This window comes from Microcaecilia unicolor, chromosome 1, assembly GCF_901765095.1.
Source record: "Microcaecilia unicolor chromosome 1, aMicUni1.1, whole genome shotgun sequence".
NCBI classification, from domain to species: Eukaryota; Metazoa; Chordata; class Amphibia; order Gymnophiona; family Siphonopidae; genus Microcaecilia; species Microcaecilia unicolor.
Genome location: NC_044031.1, coordinates 409,406,388 through 409,424,591, shown reverse-complemented (window position 1 = coordinate 409,424,591; position 18,204 = coordinate 409,406,388).

The window sequence follows — 18,204 nt, the reverse complement described above, 5'->3', positions numbered from 1 at the left end:
ACAAAGTACTATCACTTACATACGCAACTGACAACTTTGCCAACATTTACACCAGCTTTTGTCATGGTATAAGTTAGGTGCATGTATGCCAACTTATATCCTATTATATAACAGCAATTTTGTGCGCAATTTCTGTTACATAATTTGCGTTTAGCTTTTGTAGTATCTATCCCTCAAAACCTAGACAGTCCATGAGAAACAGCATTTCAATAGACATTTATATAAGTAATTTTATAAAGTCATTTTCACATGTGTGTGCCATATATGCACATAAATAGCCTGCTATAAAATTCTACCCAACATAAAAGTATGTACATTGATTTGACAGTGCATACTTTTCCAGTAGGCATGTATGGGAGCAGAGTTTGTGCAGAGTGTGAGAAGAGCTCACAAGTACACACATATTATAAAATAAATTAATTTATGTTCACATTTAATCTAAGATCAATAATCTATCAAGTAGGTGTCATGTAGGGGCATAATCGAAAGGGGCGCCTACGTTTTCCTGAGGACATCCTCGCAGGATGTCCCGGCGAAGGGGCAGGGAAACCCATATTATCGAAACAAGAAGGACGTCCATCTTTCATTTCGATGATACGGTCGGGGACAGCATTCGTAGTGCACTGGTTCCCCTCACATGCCAGGACACCAACCGAGCATCCTAGGGGGCACTGCAGTGGACTTCAGAAAAAGCTCCCAGGTACATAGCTCCCTTACCTTGTGTGCTGAGCCCCCCAACCCCCCCCCAAAAAAAACTCACTACCCACAACTGTACACCACTACCATAGCCCTTACAGGTGAAGGGGGGCACCTAGATGTGGGTACAGTGGGTTTCTGGTGGGTTTTGGAGGGCTCCCATTTACCACCACAAGTGTAACAGGTGGGGGGGGGGGGCATGGGTTCGCCTGCCTGAAGTGCACTGCACCCACTAAAACTGCTCAAGGGACATGCATACTGCTGTGATAGACCTGAGTATGACATTTGAGGCTGGCATAGAGGCTGGCACAAAATATTTTGAAAAATATTTTTTGAGGGTGGGAAGGGGTTAGTGACCACTGGGGGAATAAGGGGAGGTCATCCCCAATTCTCTCCGGTGGTCATCTGGTCAGTTCAGGTACCTTTTTGTGCCTTGGTCGTAAGAAAAACTAGACCAGGTAAAGTCGTCCAAATGCTCGTCAGGGACGCCCTTTTTTTTTATTATGAGTCGAGGACGCCCATGTGTTAGGCATGCCCAAGTCCCGCCTTCGCTATGCCTATGACACACCCCCGGGAACTTTGGTCTTCCCCACAACGGAAAGCAGTTGGGGACACCCAAAATCAGCTTTCGATTATGCCAATTTGAGCGACCCTGTGAGAAGGATGCCCATGTTCCGATTTGTGTCAAAAGATGGGTGTCCTTCTCTTTCGAAAATAAGCCTTTATACAATAACTTCTAAGTAGATATTTACTTGCCCTATTAAATTGTGGGCCCTCTAATAAAATGACTTCATAGATGGTAATTTTATAAACCTTTTTCTGCATGTACATGTAGGCTTTGCCAGGAAGCAAGTGTGTGGCCTTGTAGCGTAGTGAAAAGACATTTGGAGCTGAGCCACAAAATCTGCTAAGCAAGCAACCTGAGTTTCAGGAAACATGATCATAAGTGGCAGAAGGAGAAGCCCACCCCCATAGGAGCCCATTGAACCAGCACGAGGTGTATCTTATTAGTGATAGTATATAAAGAAGCCTAGCCAGAAACACCCTTGCTGGTTCAACAGTTTTTGGTGGGCCTGTCCTGCATATACTGCCAGCCCAGCTTTTCTACTAATGTTTAAGTAGAATGCTCTGCGATAAGGAACTATTAAACAAACAAGCTAAAAGAGGGGCTACTCATAATTTTCCTTCTTTTAAAAAAGCCTGTAGTGTTAGGATCAGATTGGCATGACAAAGCTTTAACTCTAGTCATCCTGTCTTCTACCTTCTCCACCATAATCGGCTTAAATTGCTCCAAATTAAATGGTACATTCATAATCTCTATATAAGAATGGTTAGATCTTTCTGCAAGAATTCAGTTTAAACTTTGTGTTCTTGTGTACAAGTCTCACCTCCTCTCAGCAAAAGACTATTTATGCCATCTTTTCATCCCCTATTCCCCCTCTAGGCCACTTTCTTCCACGTCTCCACAACTGGGTTATTTCGGTTGTCCCCTCTGTCTGTCATCTGTCACAACATTACCCATTCCACTGCTATTAGCTGTGCTGCACACAAACTCTGGAATTCCCTACACCTCCAACTTGAGCCTTCCAATGTAAAAGTTCATGGTGACTCTGAAAACTTACCTCTTTGGAATTGCATAACCTGCTATTCATTGAGTTTCTCTCTCTCTCACTCTCTCTCTCTCTCTCTCTCTCTCTCTCTTGGCAGCTTATTTTTGTTCATTGTAAACCAAGTAGAAGCCAACTCTGGTATTTGTGGTAAATCAGACAACTGTAAATAACTAAAGAAGTAAAAAAACTAATTAAACTATCTACAGGATCTGAAGAAAAGGGAGGGATATCCACTTTCACATGCATCCCTATTGGATCAATTTATCTCTAGACAAGCAAATCACTCTCTGGAATTCAGATCTATCTATGGTCCACAATTTATTTGCCCCCCAAGTAATATTCACTGTTCTTAGTTCTAAAAAAACATTCTGAAGCTTGGTACGCTCTGGAACTTCGACACTAAAAATATATATATATTGTCAGGCAGAAAGGAAATGGGCACATGTCTCCACCAGTACCTCTCTTCTAAGCTATAAATTGATGGCCCAATCTTACAAGAAGACCATTCTTGCAGCCAAACAGTCTTATTATTCTACAAAAATTACGAAAGCACTTAACACTCTCAAGACATTGACTACATTTAAAAATCATTCCAGACAAGAAGATATACCCAACCTTCCGGCACAGCTAATAGCAAGTTCCTTCCAATCTAAAATGATAACATTTCGTAGTTGTCTTACTGCTACTTCCACTCTGCTTACAGTTTTGACCTCCCATTCCTTCACATTATTTTATTTTCTTTGTTACATTTGTACCCCGCACTTTCCCACTCATGGCAGGATCAATGCGGCTTACATGGGGCAATGGAGGGTTACCTTGTGTCACTATAGATTTCTACATCCCTTCTTTACCTGAGCTTGCAAGAACAGTTTCCCAAATGTGATCCACATCTACTTCTTTAGATCCTTTGCCTTCTTCTTTGGAAATAAAAGCATCAGACAGTTCTACTCCCTTTTCTTCATTCTATGATTTCTCTTTGTTAATTGGACTGGTACCCCAAGCCTGGAAAAATGCTATTTACCCTAAAATTAAAGATCCAAAACTCTCCCTCACTGACCCTTCTAACTACAGACCTATTGCCAACTTACCTTTTCTTGTGAAGATTGTTGAAACTCTAGTTCATTCGCAACTCACAGCCTTTATATCGCAAACTAACATCCTGCACCCTTACCAAACCGTTTTCCACCAGCACCACAATACAGATCACTTCTGTCAATCTCGAATATTATTCGCTACTTTCTTGATAAATCTCATTCAGTACTTCTACTATCTCTTGACCTTTCGTCGGCTTTTGACCTTATTGATCACTCTATTATGCTTTCTCATCTGCAGTCTATTGGACTTTCTGATTCAGTTTATCACTGGTTTCCTAATTTGACAATAAACAATTTACTGTTCACTCAACTGATACACGATTTAAACCATTTCATCTCCCTTCCGGTGTTCCCCAAGGTTCAGTACTCTCTCCTTTGCTCTTCAATATTTTTCTTGCTCTTTTTCTCACCCTGGCTTAATCCATAGACCTGACCATGTTTGTGTATGCTGATGACATCCAAGTTCTGTCTCATTAAACCTTCTGATCCCCCATGATATTTCTTCTTTTAATTCTCGCCTCAGATCCATTACTTCTTGGCTTACCAATAATAACCTGGTTCTTAACCTGGAGAAATCTAAAACACTCCTATTTTCTCTCACTGGGCAATTATCCTTATCCTCTCCTTTTAAACAGCTTTTCTGTTACTGTAACACATTTCACATGCAGTTTAGGATTTATAATTGATTTTTCCCCCTCTTTCAATGAACAGATTTCTGAAGCAGCCCAACCATCCTTTTACAAACTACGTCTCATCAGATCCGTTCAGCCTTTACTAAGTACTTCTGCTATTAATATCTTAATTCACTCTTTGATTATTTCACAATTAGGCTATTGTAATTCCTTTTATTTAGCCCTTTGCATTAAAGATCACCAACACTTACAATTTGTCTAGAACACAGCCATCAGAGTTCTTTTTCATCTCAAGAAATACAATCACATTACTTCCTTTCTTAAGTCCTCTAATTGGCTCCCAATTTCCCATCCTGTCACTTAAAAATTCTTTTGTTAATTTTTTAAACCCTTGCTGCCTCTAAACCTATGTATCTGTTGCGATATCTCACATCTTTATCTCAAACTCCAGTTCTGCAGTCCTCACAACTTAATCTTTTGTCAATTCCTACACACCGAGTGCTTTTCCATGAACATAGTATACATACCATGTTCTCTTTTCAAGAGTGAAAGCTATGGAACTCCTTACCATCTCAATTCAGACAGATCACCTCACTACCCCTCTTTAAAGCTGAGCTCAAGATGCTAACACTTAGGCCCAGATGCACTAAGCCTAATGAACCAGCAAAGTGGTTTTTAAACTAGTTCTAGCCATTTTAGCGAGCAAGTAGTAAAATGAGACATGCACAAAAGGGTTCTCCGAGCCATTTTCCTGTCATGGTAGCAGATAACAAAAATGGAATGCAAAGCTATAATAATGAGCTAATTACTTTTATAATGTGCATGTAAGGCGATGCATAGCTGCTTTCTGACCCCATGCAGAAAAGCAGTCCCTACCTTTACCATGGAAAATCTAACAGGAGGTCTTCAGCTCTCGTTAATGACTCTTTACAGCTTGCATGATGCTCTCTGTAGTGGATCACCTCTTTGTACCTCTCCTGAAGTTGTCGGGAATTGCCAGGTGTTTCCTCTTTCAAGTACAGAGGGATCCATGAAGGACTGACCCTATTTTGTTGCTGCTGCTGCTCCCACTGATGGTGATGATCAAACCATGGAATTAATAATAAATTCAGCAAAGTGCCTATGAAGAACGAGAAGCAGAAACCGACAGCCACCGTGACCCTCCTCCATCTCATTTCTGGTGTTTCTAAGATCTCTCAAAAGCTGGATATGGAAGGTTGCAGAACTGTTCAGAGGATCCAAATGGGAAATGTAGTCTATTAAAATGGTCGTAGCGGTACTACTGGTGGGTTGATTTAAGGAAAACTACTGCTCCAGGAGGCAGCAAGCTTGTCTGCATGTATGAAGCCATCTGTGGCATGTGCAGAGCAGCCACACTTAACACTTGGCTGCTCTGTGCATGCTCAGCTGACCGACTGGCTGGAAGAAAATCACATGCAAATGTGCTAACAGGTAAGGGGAGATATACTGGATGGGGAGAGGAGGCATGGGAAAAGATGCTGGATGGGGAAAAAGGAGAAATGCTGGATGGACGTGGGGAGGAGAGAGGGGGCAAATGCTGGATGGTAGAAGAGTGAGGGGAAAATGCTGGTTGGGAGTGGGGAGGAGAGAGGGGGAAATGCTGGATGGGAGAAGAGTGAGGGGGAATTGCTGGTTGGGAGTGGGGAGGAGAGGGGGAAAAATTCTTGATGGATGTGTGGAGGAAAGTGAGGGTAAATGCTGGATGAAAGTGGGGAGGAGAGAGAGGGGCAAATGTTGGATGGATACGGGGAGGAGAGAGAAGGGCAAGCTGTAGGTAGACACAGTCAAAATAGACAAATTGAAGATTGGATAGTAAGAAAGAACTAAATGTGGATAAAGGCAGAAAATAAAATCGAAAAAAGCTGAAAGGAAAAGGAGGAAAGAAAAATTACAAACAGGAAATCCTGCAGTTGTTAATCTGTAATGTAATGAATGAAATATTTGAAATTTATGTCTGTTATTTTTATTTTTCTGGTGTTATCCTGCATGCCACAGTCTGGTTTTGGGGGGTTTCAGCTGATTTTTTTGTCTACAGATTTTACTAGTTTATGGTCAATCTTAGGGGTTCTTTTGTTGAACCTAGGGACTTGTAAACTATTTTTAATGATACCTTTTTATATGCTCCATAGCTGGTAAATTATGTGAAGCTACTGTGGAGGGGGGTGGCTACTGTAAAGGTGGAGCCATAGATAGTGACCCCGCCCTTAAGGTTGGCACTTTATGAGCACCAGTACCTTTTTCCCTACAAAAAAAGCACTGGATACTTTGGTCAAGTTAGGACAGCTTTTAAGTTGTCCTGATTTAGCTGTGTTAGCTACATGGGCCCAGCAGTGAATATTGCTGGCACCTGCATTTACTGCTGGCTCCTCCCCAGTGCCATCTTTTTTTACTGCCCCAGACCTGCCCACTTTCAACTTGGGCAGTCAGAGACAATATTCAGTGGCACTGCCCAGTTTAGTGCTGCTGAATATCAGCAGTGGTGTAGCTCAAAGTGATTTAAGCAGGCCAGAGCCTCTCCTGCTCACTTAAATGGCTCTTAATATCGGCTGGTATAATTCCCAGCCCAACTCATTCCACACTAAGGGCCTCACTACATGGCCCTTCAGCAGGGCCTGCTATGAGAAAAGCTTGCCTTGGACCTGTTCTTTTTTGTCACAGCAACTGCCATACCCCATGTCCTGACTCACCTCTTTCCTTCAGTGGCCTTGCCTTATCTCTAGCATACCCTGTCTCCAGCCTAGCTTTGCCTTGTTTCCAGCCTTGCCCTGTCACTTTGCCTTGTCTCTTGCATTCCTGTCTCTAGCCCTGCCTCAGCATTTCTATGTCCAGCCCTTCCTCTGTGTTCCTGTTTCTAGTCCTGCCTCAGTGTCCTTCTCCAGTTCCACTTCCATGTCCTGGTCTACCAGGTCTGCCCCCAAGGGCTTTTTCAGAGCTGCCTCCAGGTTCTGGTCCACCAGGCCTACCAAAAAATTCTTTTCAGACCCACATCCAGGTACTGTTCCACCAGGTCTGCCCCCAAGGACCCTTTTAAAGCCACACACTGGTTCAACTTCCATCAAACCTGCCTCACTGGATTACTCTCTGACACTCTAGTTAGCCCAGTACTCCCAGTCATTGAACTTGTGTCTATATTGTGAGAAGAAAGGGCACTATGTGCTCAAGTGCCTTAATAAGTCGGGAAACTCTCGAGCCTAACTCTGGCCAGGGAAGCAGCACTAGGTCCCATTGTTCAGATTCCCCATACACAATTTCTGATCCCCACTTCTCTAGAGTTATACCAGGCTCTAGCTATCACTGAGGCCTTCATCAATTCTGGAGCAGGAGGGAATGTTATTGATGGGGCCCTTGTTCGACATTATAATGTCCCTACGCAGGACATCCCAAAGACTATTCTAGTCTCCTCAGTGAATGGGAGTATTCAGGGGCACACCAAACCCAAGACAGTTCCCCTACATTTAAGAATTGGGGTTCTCTATAGGGAGGCTATTGTCTTGTATGTCCTGCAGACATCTGTAAACCCCATCATTTTTCGGGACTGCTTTGGCTTCAAAAACACAATCCAGGGATAGACTGGGATGACAGGAAGCTCACGACCTGGAGTGAGCTCAGCGTACACTGCTGCCTTGACCCAGTACTCCTGGTCGTGCCCACTGCCATCTCCAGGTAGGGTACTCTGGAGGGGCTACCTCTGACCTACACACCTTATATTTATCAAAAAAACAGGCCAACATGCTTCCTCTACACTGAGAGTATGACTGTCTTTTTGAACTCTTGCCAGGCAAGAAAGGTTTACCTGCTTTCCATCCCAGAAACCCAGGCTACGTCTGCCAACATCACCGATAACCTGCAGAGGGGTTTCATTCGACCATCCACCTCCCTGGCCAGAGGTGGCGATAAGTACTGCTCCCCACATGGCCACACAATAAGAATAATCTTACCATATGGACGTATGTTTTTTAGGTGCTTTATACCCGCTGTGGTAAAAATGTCCCTGGCGCACAGCAAGAATGGCCCCCACTGCTACCGCAGGGCCCTTTTTACTGCAGCTTGGTAAAAGGACCCCTAAGTTAATATTCAACCCTCACAAGTTAAGTTTATAGCGGTCAAAGATAGGCTTTCTATTTCGGTGGCCAAATTTGCCCGCTTAACATGGCCGGTGAAGCGCTGAATTTTTGTGCGATAACCGGATAGCTTATATGCACTGCCTACAAATATTTAGCAGGAGATAACCAGCTATCCGCTGTTGAATATTCATAGATAGGCAGTTTAATGCTATTTAAACAGCCAGGAGCCATACCAGGCTGCTTAAATAGCAATGAATATTGGCTGGAAACTGTCTCCCAATCTTTCTTTTCTCTCTACATGTTCTTATTTTTAAATCTAACAGCTACAGAAAGATAGTTTACTGAAGTCTTAACAGTTTTCCTTTTTGCCTTTTAGCTAACAGGCAGCAATTAATACTTTCATACAATTTTCAACATTTTGTCTAGAGGGTCTTCTTCACATTAATTTAAATCTCCAGTGAATAACTCTACTAACAAGTATGTATGATGAGTTGATGAGTACACTTAACAGTAAAGTGCTAAATTATTAGGAAGTTTGAAATATTAATTCACAGAGAAGGATGAAAAGGAATTGACAACATTTTGGCTGAATACTTAATATAGCCGTAAAATAAAATATTAACTCCTCTTAAATGAAATAAAAATTAATGCAAGTGGCACCCACCACAAGTCAATCATGACTTGGCATTTGTGTACAGGATCCTACCTTTACCTTTATTATAGTAAAGGGTCATGCATTTGATATCCTCCTGCCTTTCTGTGACACTGCCAAAATAGTTTACATATGTTATATGCAGATACTTTCTCTGTCCCTTGTGAGCCTGGGGCAATGGAGGGTAAGTGACTTGTCCAGGGTTGCAAAGAGTTATGCTGGGAATAGAACTGAGTTCCCCAGATTCTCAGCCCACTGGGCTAACCATTAGGCTACTTCCCCACTCCATGTTTACAATTTATAACACTGATATTTTTGAGATTATAAATTTTCTCTTCAATATGGAACCTGTACAGACTGGCTGATTCAGTAAGAGTTTGCCCTTTTCTATAGGAAAACATCTATATATGGAGTCTCATTTTACACAGAATGCAGAGATAAGAATTGAGATGATCAGTTTGGGACCTATTCCATTCTGGCAGTATTTTTAAAAAGGATCTCCTAACATAGGGCCCTGTTTACTAAGCAGTGTTATAGGCGCGTTAACATTTTTAACATGTGTTAACCATGTACAGTGGGGGAAATAAGTATTTGATCCCTTGCTGATTTTGTAAGTTTGCCCACTGACAAAGACATGAGCAGCCCATAATTGAAGGGTAGGTTATTGGTAACAGTGAGAGATAGCACATCACAAATTAAATCCGGAAAATCACATTGTGGAAAGTATATGAATTTATTTGCATTCTGCAGAGGGAAATAAGTATTTGATCCCCCACCAACCAGTAAGAGATCTGGCCCCTACAGACCAGGTAGATGCTCCAAATCAACTCGTTACCTGCATGACAGACAGCTGTCGGCAATGGTCACCTGTATGAAAGACACCTGTCCACAGACTCAGTGAATCAGTCAGACTCTAACCTCTACAAAATGGCCAAGAGCAAGGAGCTGTCTAAGGATGTCAGGGACAAGATCATACACCTGCACAAGGCTGGAATGGGCTACAAAACCATCAGTAAGACGCTGGGCGAGAAGGAGACAACTGTTGGTGCCATAGTAAGAAAATGGAAGAAGTACAAAATGACTGTCAATCGACAAAGATCTGGGGCTCCACGCAAAATCTCACCTCGTGGGGTATCCTTGATCATGAGGAAGGTTAGAAATCAGCCTACAACTACAAGGGGGGAACTTGTCAATGATCTCAAGGCAGCTGGGACCACTGTCACCACGAAAACCATTGGTAACACATTACGACATAACGGATTGCAATCCTGCAGTGCCCGCAAGGTCCCCCTGCTCCGGAAGGCACATGTGACGGCCCGTCTGAAGTTTGCCAGTGAACACCTGGATGATGCCGAGAGTGATTGGGAGAAGGTGCTGTGGTCAGATGAGACAAAAATTGAGCTCTTTGGCATGAACTCAACTCGCCGTGTTTGGAGGAAGAGAAATGCTGCCTATGACCCAAAGAACACCGTCCCCACTGTCAAGCATGGAGGTGGAAATGTTATGTTTTGGGGGTGTTTCTCTGCTAAGGGCACAGGACTACTTCACCGCATCAATGGGAGAATGGATGGGGCCATGTACCGTACAATTCTGAGTGACAACCTCCTTCCCTCCGCCAGGGCCTTAAAAATGGGCCGTGGCTGGGTCTTCCAGCACGACAATGACCCAAAACATACAGCCAAGGCAACAAAGGAGTGGCTCAGGAAGAAGCACATTAGGGTCATGGAGTGGCCTAGCCAGTCACCAGACCTTAATCCCATTGAAAACTTATGGAGGGAGCTGAAGATGCGAGTTGCCAAGCGACAGCCCAGAACTCTTAATGATTTAGAGATGATCTGCAAAGAGGAGTGGACCAAAATTCCTCCTGACATGTGTGCAAACCTCATCATCAACTACAGAAGACGTCTGACCGCTGTGCTTGCCAACAAGGGTTTTGCCACCAAGTATTAGGTCTTGTTTGCCAGAGGGATTAAATACTTATTTCCCTCTGCAGAATGCAAATAAATTCATATACTTTCCACAATGTGATTTTCCGGATTTAATTTGTGATGTGCTATCTCTCACTGTTACCAATAACCTACCCTTCAATTATGGGCTGCTCATGTCTTTGTCAGTGGGCAAACTTACAAAATCAGCAAGGGATCAAATACTTATTTCCCCCACTGTACGTGCATTAACCATGTACTGTATGTGCTTACAATATCCCTATAGGTGCCTACATGGTTAGCGCATGCGCTAAGTGTAGGTGCGCTAAAAACACTAACGCACCTTCCCCTTCCTTGTCATCAGCAGGAGATGAATCCATTACAAATGGGTTGTGTCCACCTACCAGCAGGGGGAGATAGAGAACAATGAAAATCATAGTGCCTCTAGGACGGCTTGCTCCATCTGCCTCTCAGTATTTCTCTATCTCCCAGCAGGGTAGGATGCAGCTTGTTCAGCTCCTTGAAAATTTCTGCCTGAGGAGGCTCCTGTGCTTGGCCAGTTGAGCTGGGGTGTTGTGGCTGGTGGTGCCCACTTTAAAGGCACATAGGTTCGCCCTTTCCCTGCCTTTCCCACTTCCCCCTTGTGGATGTAGGCATATAGGTTTGCCCTGTCCCTGCCTTTCCCACCCTCTACTGCCTTCGGAGTACCTCTGTAGCTGTTTGCCTCCAACATTCCTCACAGCGTAAAAAAAAATGCGCTTTTTATGCACTGCTATTCTGAGGCTTTTATTGACTTGTAGCATGACTGGAGCTCGGTGGACTAGGTCCTTTGAGGTAAGAGCAGTACTCAGTTCCTCCGGGGAGGGCCCGCGGACGGCGTTCCGATCGGGGTGATTTTGGTGCGAAGCCACCATTTTGTATTTTATTCCGCCGTTTTTCGGTGATGGCTGCTAAGGGAGTTAAGCACTGTTCCTGTTGTGGCAAGTGCAGATCAGCAGCGGGGCTCTGTAAAACGTGCTGTATAGACGGTAGAGCCAGTACGAGCATGGCGAGCGATGAGTCTTCCCGCTCAATGGACCTGGCAGTGAGCGCCATCTTGGAAGCGCCGTATGGCTCAACCCCCGCGGTTGTGGAGGAGTCTGTGAGCAGAGGGGTGCCTCAGGCCGAGGCTACCAGAGGAGCTCCGTTTCCCATAGCTCCTAAGTCGGAGACGGGAGGTCAGGCTGAGTTTTTCTCCCCTGAGCTTGTGCTTATTTTACATAAAGCCTTCATGCTGAAAGGAGCTCTGCTGCAGGTGTCTGACACTATGTTGCTACCTGGTCTCCCTCCGACTAATGATGGCTCGGGGCAGATGTCAGAAGTGGATGCCCCTCCGGAGGAACTCCCGCTGCTACAGGAGGAGGAGAACCCTGTGACTTGGGATTGGATACCACCTTATCTCCCCCGGTGCGCAATCCACCGCCTCCGCCCGAAAGCTTTTTTCCTTCGCCAGGAACGAAAACACCGCAAGTCGGCGTTAAATGCTCCTGGATGAGAGGCTCGGAGGAAAATCAAGCTGACGGAGGTCCGAGGCCTTTGGTTAGTCTGAAGAGCATATGGGAAGCTCTCCAAAAGTTAGATGCCAAGCTGACCAACTCTATGGCGGAAATAACGACTTTTGTGAGTACTGTTGAAACTCTTTCTAAATCTTTTGAGACTTATAAAATGGACTCTACTGTAATATATGGTAACATATATTAAATGTTTTTTCCTGGGGCTCTGGGGGGGCTGTGCCAGGGTTTTGGTGGAGGCTGCTGGCTGGAAAAGGTTTAAAGTTTAGTTTGGGAATTGTTAATGGAGTTAGCTGAAGAAAGTGTGAGATGTTTCTTAAATGTGGTTTTATTTTTCAAGAAATAAACCATGATTAAGTGGGGATTGTACTTTAAAATGTTCCTTTCTGTTTTGTGTACAAGTCAGGTTAAAATTGACTTTGAAATTCTCTGTATAGGAAGTTTTGCATTTACTTCTATGGGGGAGGGAGATTCTAAACAGATCAGAAAAAAAAACTGTCTTTCTCTGACAAGCTGATTGGTTGAGTGATGTCAGATCCTCTGGGTGGGGGGGGTGAGTTGCCAGGGAGACTGGAGTGAGCAGAGAGACCAGGGCTGTGAACATGGATTGAGAAAGAAAAAACGTATAGTGTGTGTCTGTGTAAAAGTAAGAATAAAAGTATGGATTTACACATGAAGTCCATACACACTAACAGAAATGCATCAATACACTTTCTTCTAAATTCTCTTACCCCGAATACTCCACCCACATATAAAATTACTTTACCTTAAGGTTTTCGTGCTATTGTTCTATCACCCTATCTTTTCCCCATTGTAACATTCCATAGTTTCTACACTCTAAATGTTGTTTTGACTTGACTTTGTCTTCCCACAACTCCTCATAATGTAACCCATAATTGTACTGTAACACATTGTATTTCCATCATTCACAATGTATTGTAAGCCACACTGAGCCCGCAAATAGGTGGGAAAATGTGGGATACAAATGCAATTAAATAAATAAATAAATGTGATATTGAAAAAGGGTACTTTAATATTGAAAGTGAGTGAAGGTGAGCTTTGGTGCTGAGAATGAGATGATTTGAGCTTAAAAGTGAGTACTTCAATAAACAGACTGCCTTTTTCATGATTGTGTTACTGAATACATGTGGGGAAAAACTGATGTATTTTGGGCGGGAGAGAGCTGTACTAATAGAAAGCTGTGAGAAGTTTTAAACCAAATTTAGTTTGGTTTGGAGTGAAACAGAGGTATGTATGTCCCAGCATGCAGTGAATGGAATGGTTAAGTTCTAAGGGAATTTAAGGTCATGGAAGGTGGAATGAGAGTCTGTAGGCTCAGGTATTAAGTGGACACATGGCTGCCTACTCTTTTTAGAATAGGGAGAAACAGTTGAGACTCAGGTTCTGAGAGACTGTGATTTCTGCTGGTAGTTATACTAAGTGAAATAAACTATAAGGGTGTCAGGAAAAAGTGTGTAAGGATTTTAACTCTGACACAGGGGAAGGACTGAGAGGTGAATCTGTGATTTGAAGAAAGAAGCCATTAAGCTGTGTCTGGGGGGGAAGGTGTGTTGTTTGTGAGAGTTCTGAGTTCAGTGCAAGCAAGGTTTGGAATCTGACTTCAGAATAAAGAAAATCCAGCACTGCTGTTGTCTGAGTGTGCTGTATTCTCCAGATTGATCTGATAGCTGTGAAGGGAAAAGTTATGCTTTTATGTGAAGTCTGTGAGATGGAATATTGAAGCCTGCTGGATCATTTTAGACTAGGGAAACAACAGTGAGAAATAGGTTTTGTAGTGAGAAAACCTTTAACTTATTTTATTTCAATTAGAGAGTTTGGCCACAGTATTGAGAATTGGTTAATAGTCACCAGAGCCTGATCAAGAACAGAGGGAGTTCAAGGGTCTTGCCTCCATTTATTTTCTTTATAAGTGAGGTTTAGGGAGAAGAAATCTGGGGGAGTCCTCCTCTGAAGGGTTCCAGATGAGCGCCAATGCAAGAAAGACATCACCTAAATAAATTCAACCACAGCTAAGTGACATTGCCAAGGGTGTTGAAAGAAATATATTATTTTTTCACAACATTTTAAGGGAAAACAAAGGAACAGACCATCAGATATTAAAAATCCATGAGACCCCTGCAAAAACACCAATAGTGCACACAAAGAGACCAATTTCTACATCAGGAAAGAGAATAACCACAAATATCTGATTTTGATAAAAAGACAATTTAAATACTTATCTGAAAAGGTTATTTTCCGCCTTTTTAGGTGAAACAGACAAAGTTAAGGGTATACATGTAGTTCTACATTTGAATGTTGAATATGTTATTGCAGTTCTATTAAGCTTCACACTAATTGTGATTTTGAGTTTATTTGAATGAAAATTTGCTTGCATTTGTATTCAATAAAGAAAGAGATAATTTGCAAATCTGAAAGTTTGGTCCTTCCATTTCGGGAACAAATCCTAAATTTAGATTCTTTTCCTCCTTTATTCTTTGAGAGTAAAGGACGAGGTTAGTTTATTTGTTCCACTCCCTCGGCTGTGAGTGGGTGTTCCCTGGATATTCGCCACGACTACAAACATCAGGTATCTGGGAGCACATCACTACAGTCCAGCCGAGAGGGGTGGTAACAGATTTTGGCGTAGTCGGCAGGATTTTTCCTGATTTGGGGGTACCTGTTGGATACATTTGGGGGTTTATTGAAGTGAACTTTAGTCCTGCAGGACTGGTGCAAGCAGCGGAAGATTTGGAAGAATGCCATTGGTAAAGTTGAAAAAAAATATTTTTTTTCAGTGGTTGTGTATTGTTTTGGGTAAGTGTTCTGGGTTTTTGTTCTCCCGGACATCTCTGTTTCTGAGGCAACCCCAGTCTTCATAGAAGAAAGAGGATGGAGGGTGAAGGAAGTCGGGTTGTTCCCCAAATTTTGACACATACAGTGGTTATCCCGCAAAATCGAACACTACCGGATTTCTATGGATTCCCACGAGGTCTTGAAGATTTAAAAGTTGAAGACTGTATAGACAAAATGAAGTCTACGTTGAGGGTTTTACACATCCCTGTAGAAGACCAAGTGGAAGTGATCAGGGATCATTTACGAGGAATTGCCCTGGATACGGTCAAATACTCTCTCCCAAGAGATTGTTCAGTGGAAGACATCTATGACTTGTTGAGACAAGTATACGGAGATAAAGTGGCATTGGGTCTCAGGATTCAGGAGTTTTATAACTATAGGCAAGAGGAGAAAGAGACCATTCGTGTTTTTGCCTATAAACTGCAAGAGAAATTGGAGGCAATTAAGAAGAGAGACCATAGAAGAGTGGGTAATTCTGAGGAAACATTGAAAGAACAATTTATTATTGGTTTGCGTGATGAAGTGCTTAAGAGAGAAGTGTCCAAGAGGAATGAAGATAACCCCGCTGGTTCATTTTCAGAGTTAATGCAGTCCGCAATCCGGTGGGCGGGCGAAGAAAGAGGACTTGCACCTTGGGAGTCCTCTCCCAAAAGAATTTTACAGAGAACCAGAGAGGAGACAGGGGATTGTCCCTGGTCAGAGAAATCTGTTACAGTAGCAATGATGCAACAGATGACAAACATGTTTTCTAGAATGTGTGAAAGACAAGAAGAAGAGTGGAGTCGTCAAAGGAGAGAGAGAGATAATATGAGATATTCTGGCTCCAGAGGTGGAGGTTCAGGAAACAATCAAAATTGGAGGCCTTCCCGAACCAATTCAGGGGAATTAATTTGCTTCAGGTGCCAAGAGCCAGGACACATGGCACGCAATTGCTTAAGTGAGATGATAAATCGGACATATCCTGTGGTAGACAGGGCCAATGCAGAAGTTCCAAGTACCAGTGAAGCTTGTATGAAGAGTGGGAATGATAGAGGTGAAACGTCTGGACTTCAGAAGAGAAGTGATCCCAAATCTATTGTTCGCGTGCAGAAACACATTTGTAGCGAAGAGAAGAAAGAAGAGAAACTATTTGGAGAAAGGGCGATAGGATCCAGTCCATTGTTAAAAGTGAAAATTGATGGTATTGAAACACTCTGCACTGTGGATACAGGTTCTAGCATGTCTACAATTTTGGCTAGCTTTTTCTATAAAAGTTTTGCCAATACCGAGTGTTTGCAAGATGCAAGTAAACTGACTTTAGTGGCAGTAAATGGCACAGACCTTCCTGTCTTGGGATATATTGATGCAGATGTGCAGTGCCTGGGACAGCTAGTGCCTGAGAGATGTATTTTTGTGGTCAAAGACAACTTCCGTGACGGACAGGTGGAGAGTAACGCCATTCAAGGAATAGTCGGAATGAATGTGCTGCAACATCTGGAGGGCCTATTCAAGGATCTCTCCTGCTTCACCTTAGAACCCATGAAGATTTCGGGGATTCTGTCCAATATATCTCAGAAACGTTCCACCAAGATTAAGGAATCTGATGGAGTGGTAAAGTTACAGGGAAAGGTGCGTAAAATCATACCTGCAATGTCGGAAAAGATCCTGATTGGAAAGTGTCAACAAATACGGAAGAGTACAGGAGCATTTTTGGTTCCTGCTTCTAGAAGAAGGAACTTGCCCAATAAGATTGGGGTAGTTAACACCCTGGTTACGCAGAAGCGTGGAGAAAAAACAAACAAACCGGAGAGTGGTAAACCCTCAGATGCTAACTTTAGTGAGAAGAGTGAAGAAGAGGTGATGGCAGTTGTGCTGGAAACGAGTAAGAAGGAAATGTTGCATTCTGGAAGCCACATGAAGGAGGAAAAGCCAACAAGTAGCCCAGATACTGGATCTGGAGGGGAAGAGATGCAGAAAATGCTGTGTAATTCTGAGTCGATGGAAATAGCGAAACCTGTTGCACCATCTGAACAACAAGGTCCTTCTAATTTCATTGGCATGACCAAAGGAGTTGATGAGAACAAAGAAAACAAGACTTATGAAGGTTCCCAGGGTGATATGGACTGGCTGCAGCAGAATGAACTGGACTGTGAGAGGGAAGAAGAGGACCGGCAGCAGGCACTAGCACAGAGTCTCCGGGAACTTGAGGGGCAAGGTCTGAAAGAAGATGAGGACCTTAAACGAGCTACAGAACCAAGTTTTCGAGACTTTAACTGCTCACTTCTAGATAGGACATGTGATCTTCCCTATTCCAATAGCCTTGTCATTGTGGTCAGACAGGGTCCAGTGGTTGAATCATCCCTAATCAAAGAGAAATTTAACCGGACTCTAAACCAGATTGTACGTACCTTCCCCAAACACAAGAAAAAAAGTTGGTCGAGGTTCCTCCCAGAACTAAATCTGAGGGATCTGGCAGGCCTTTGTAGTCTGAGGAGCCAGAGGAAGGTGCCGGTTTGCCATTGGATCTGGATGATCCCACTGCGGTTCGGATTTTCCACCACAATGCGCTGCCAGCGCTTATCTCTGATGCCTTACAGGCCCTCTCTATTGATGATCCTGTTCAAGGAGAGGCCTCCTCTGGTAATCCGAGGATGGCGAGTACTAAGAAGCCTGCTCGAACCTTTCCTTTGCATGACTCCATCCAAGAGCTTATTTCTGCTCAATGGGCTGACCCAGAGGGGCCCTTGAAAGTGGCCAGGGCGATGGGGCATCTTTACCCTCTGAGTGAGGAGCACTTGGCCCGTTTTGGGATGCCTAAAGTGGATGCCTTAGTCACGGCTGTGACAAAAAAGACCACCCTCCCAGTAGAGGGAGGGGTCGCCCTAAGGACATTCAGGACCGGCAGCTGGAATCAGCGCTAAAACGGTCCTTTGAGATTTTGGGCCTAGCCTTAAGGGCATCTGTTTGCAGTTCTTATGCTGCTCGAGCCTGCCTTTCTTGGTTACAACAGGCAGTGGAACAGCCCGTGGATGGTGCGGTGGTAAGGTCTCAGGCCGAAAATGGGCGCACGCTGGGGTTTTTTTTTGCCGCACATGCATTTTCTGGCCCCTTAAAAAAAGGCCCTTTTT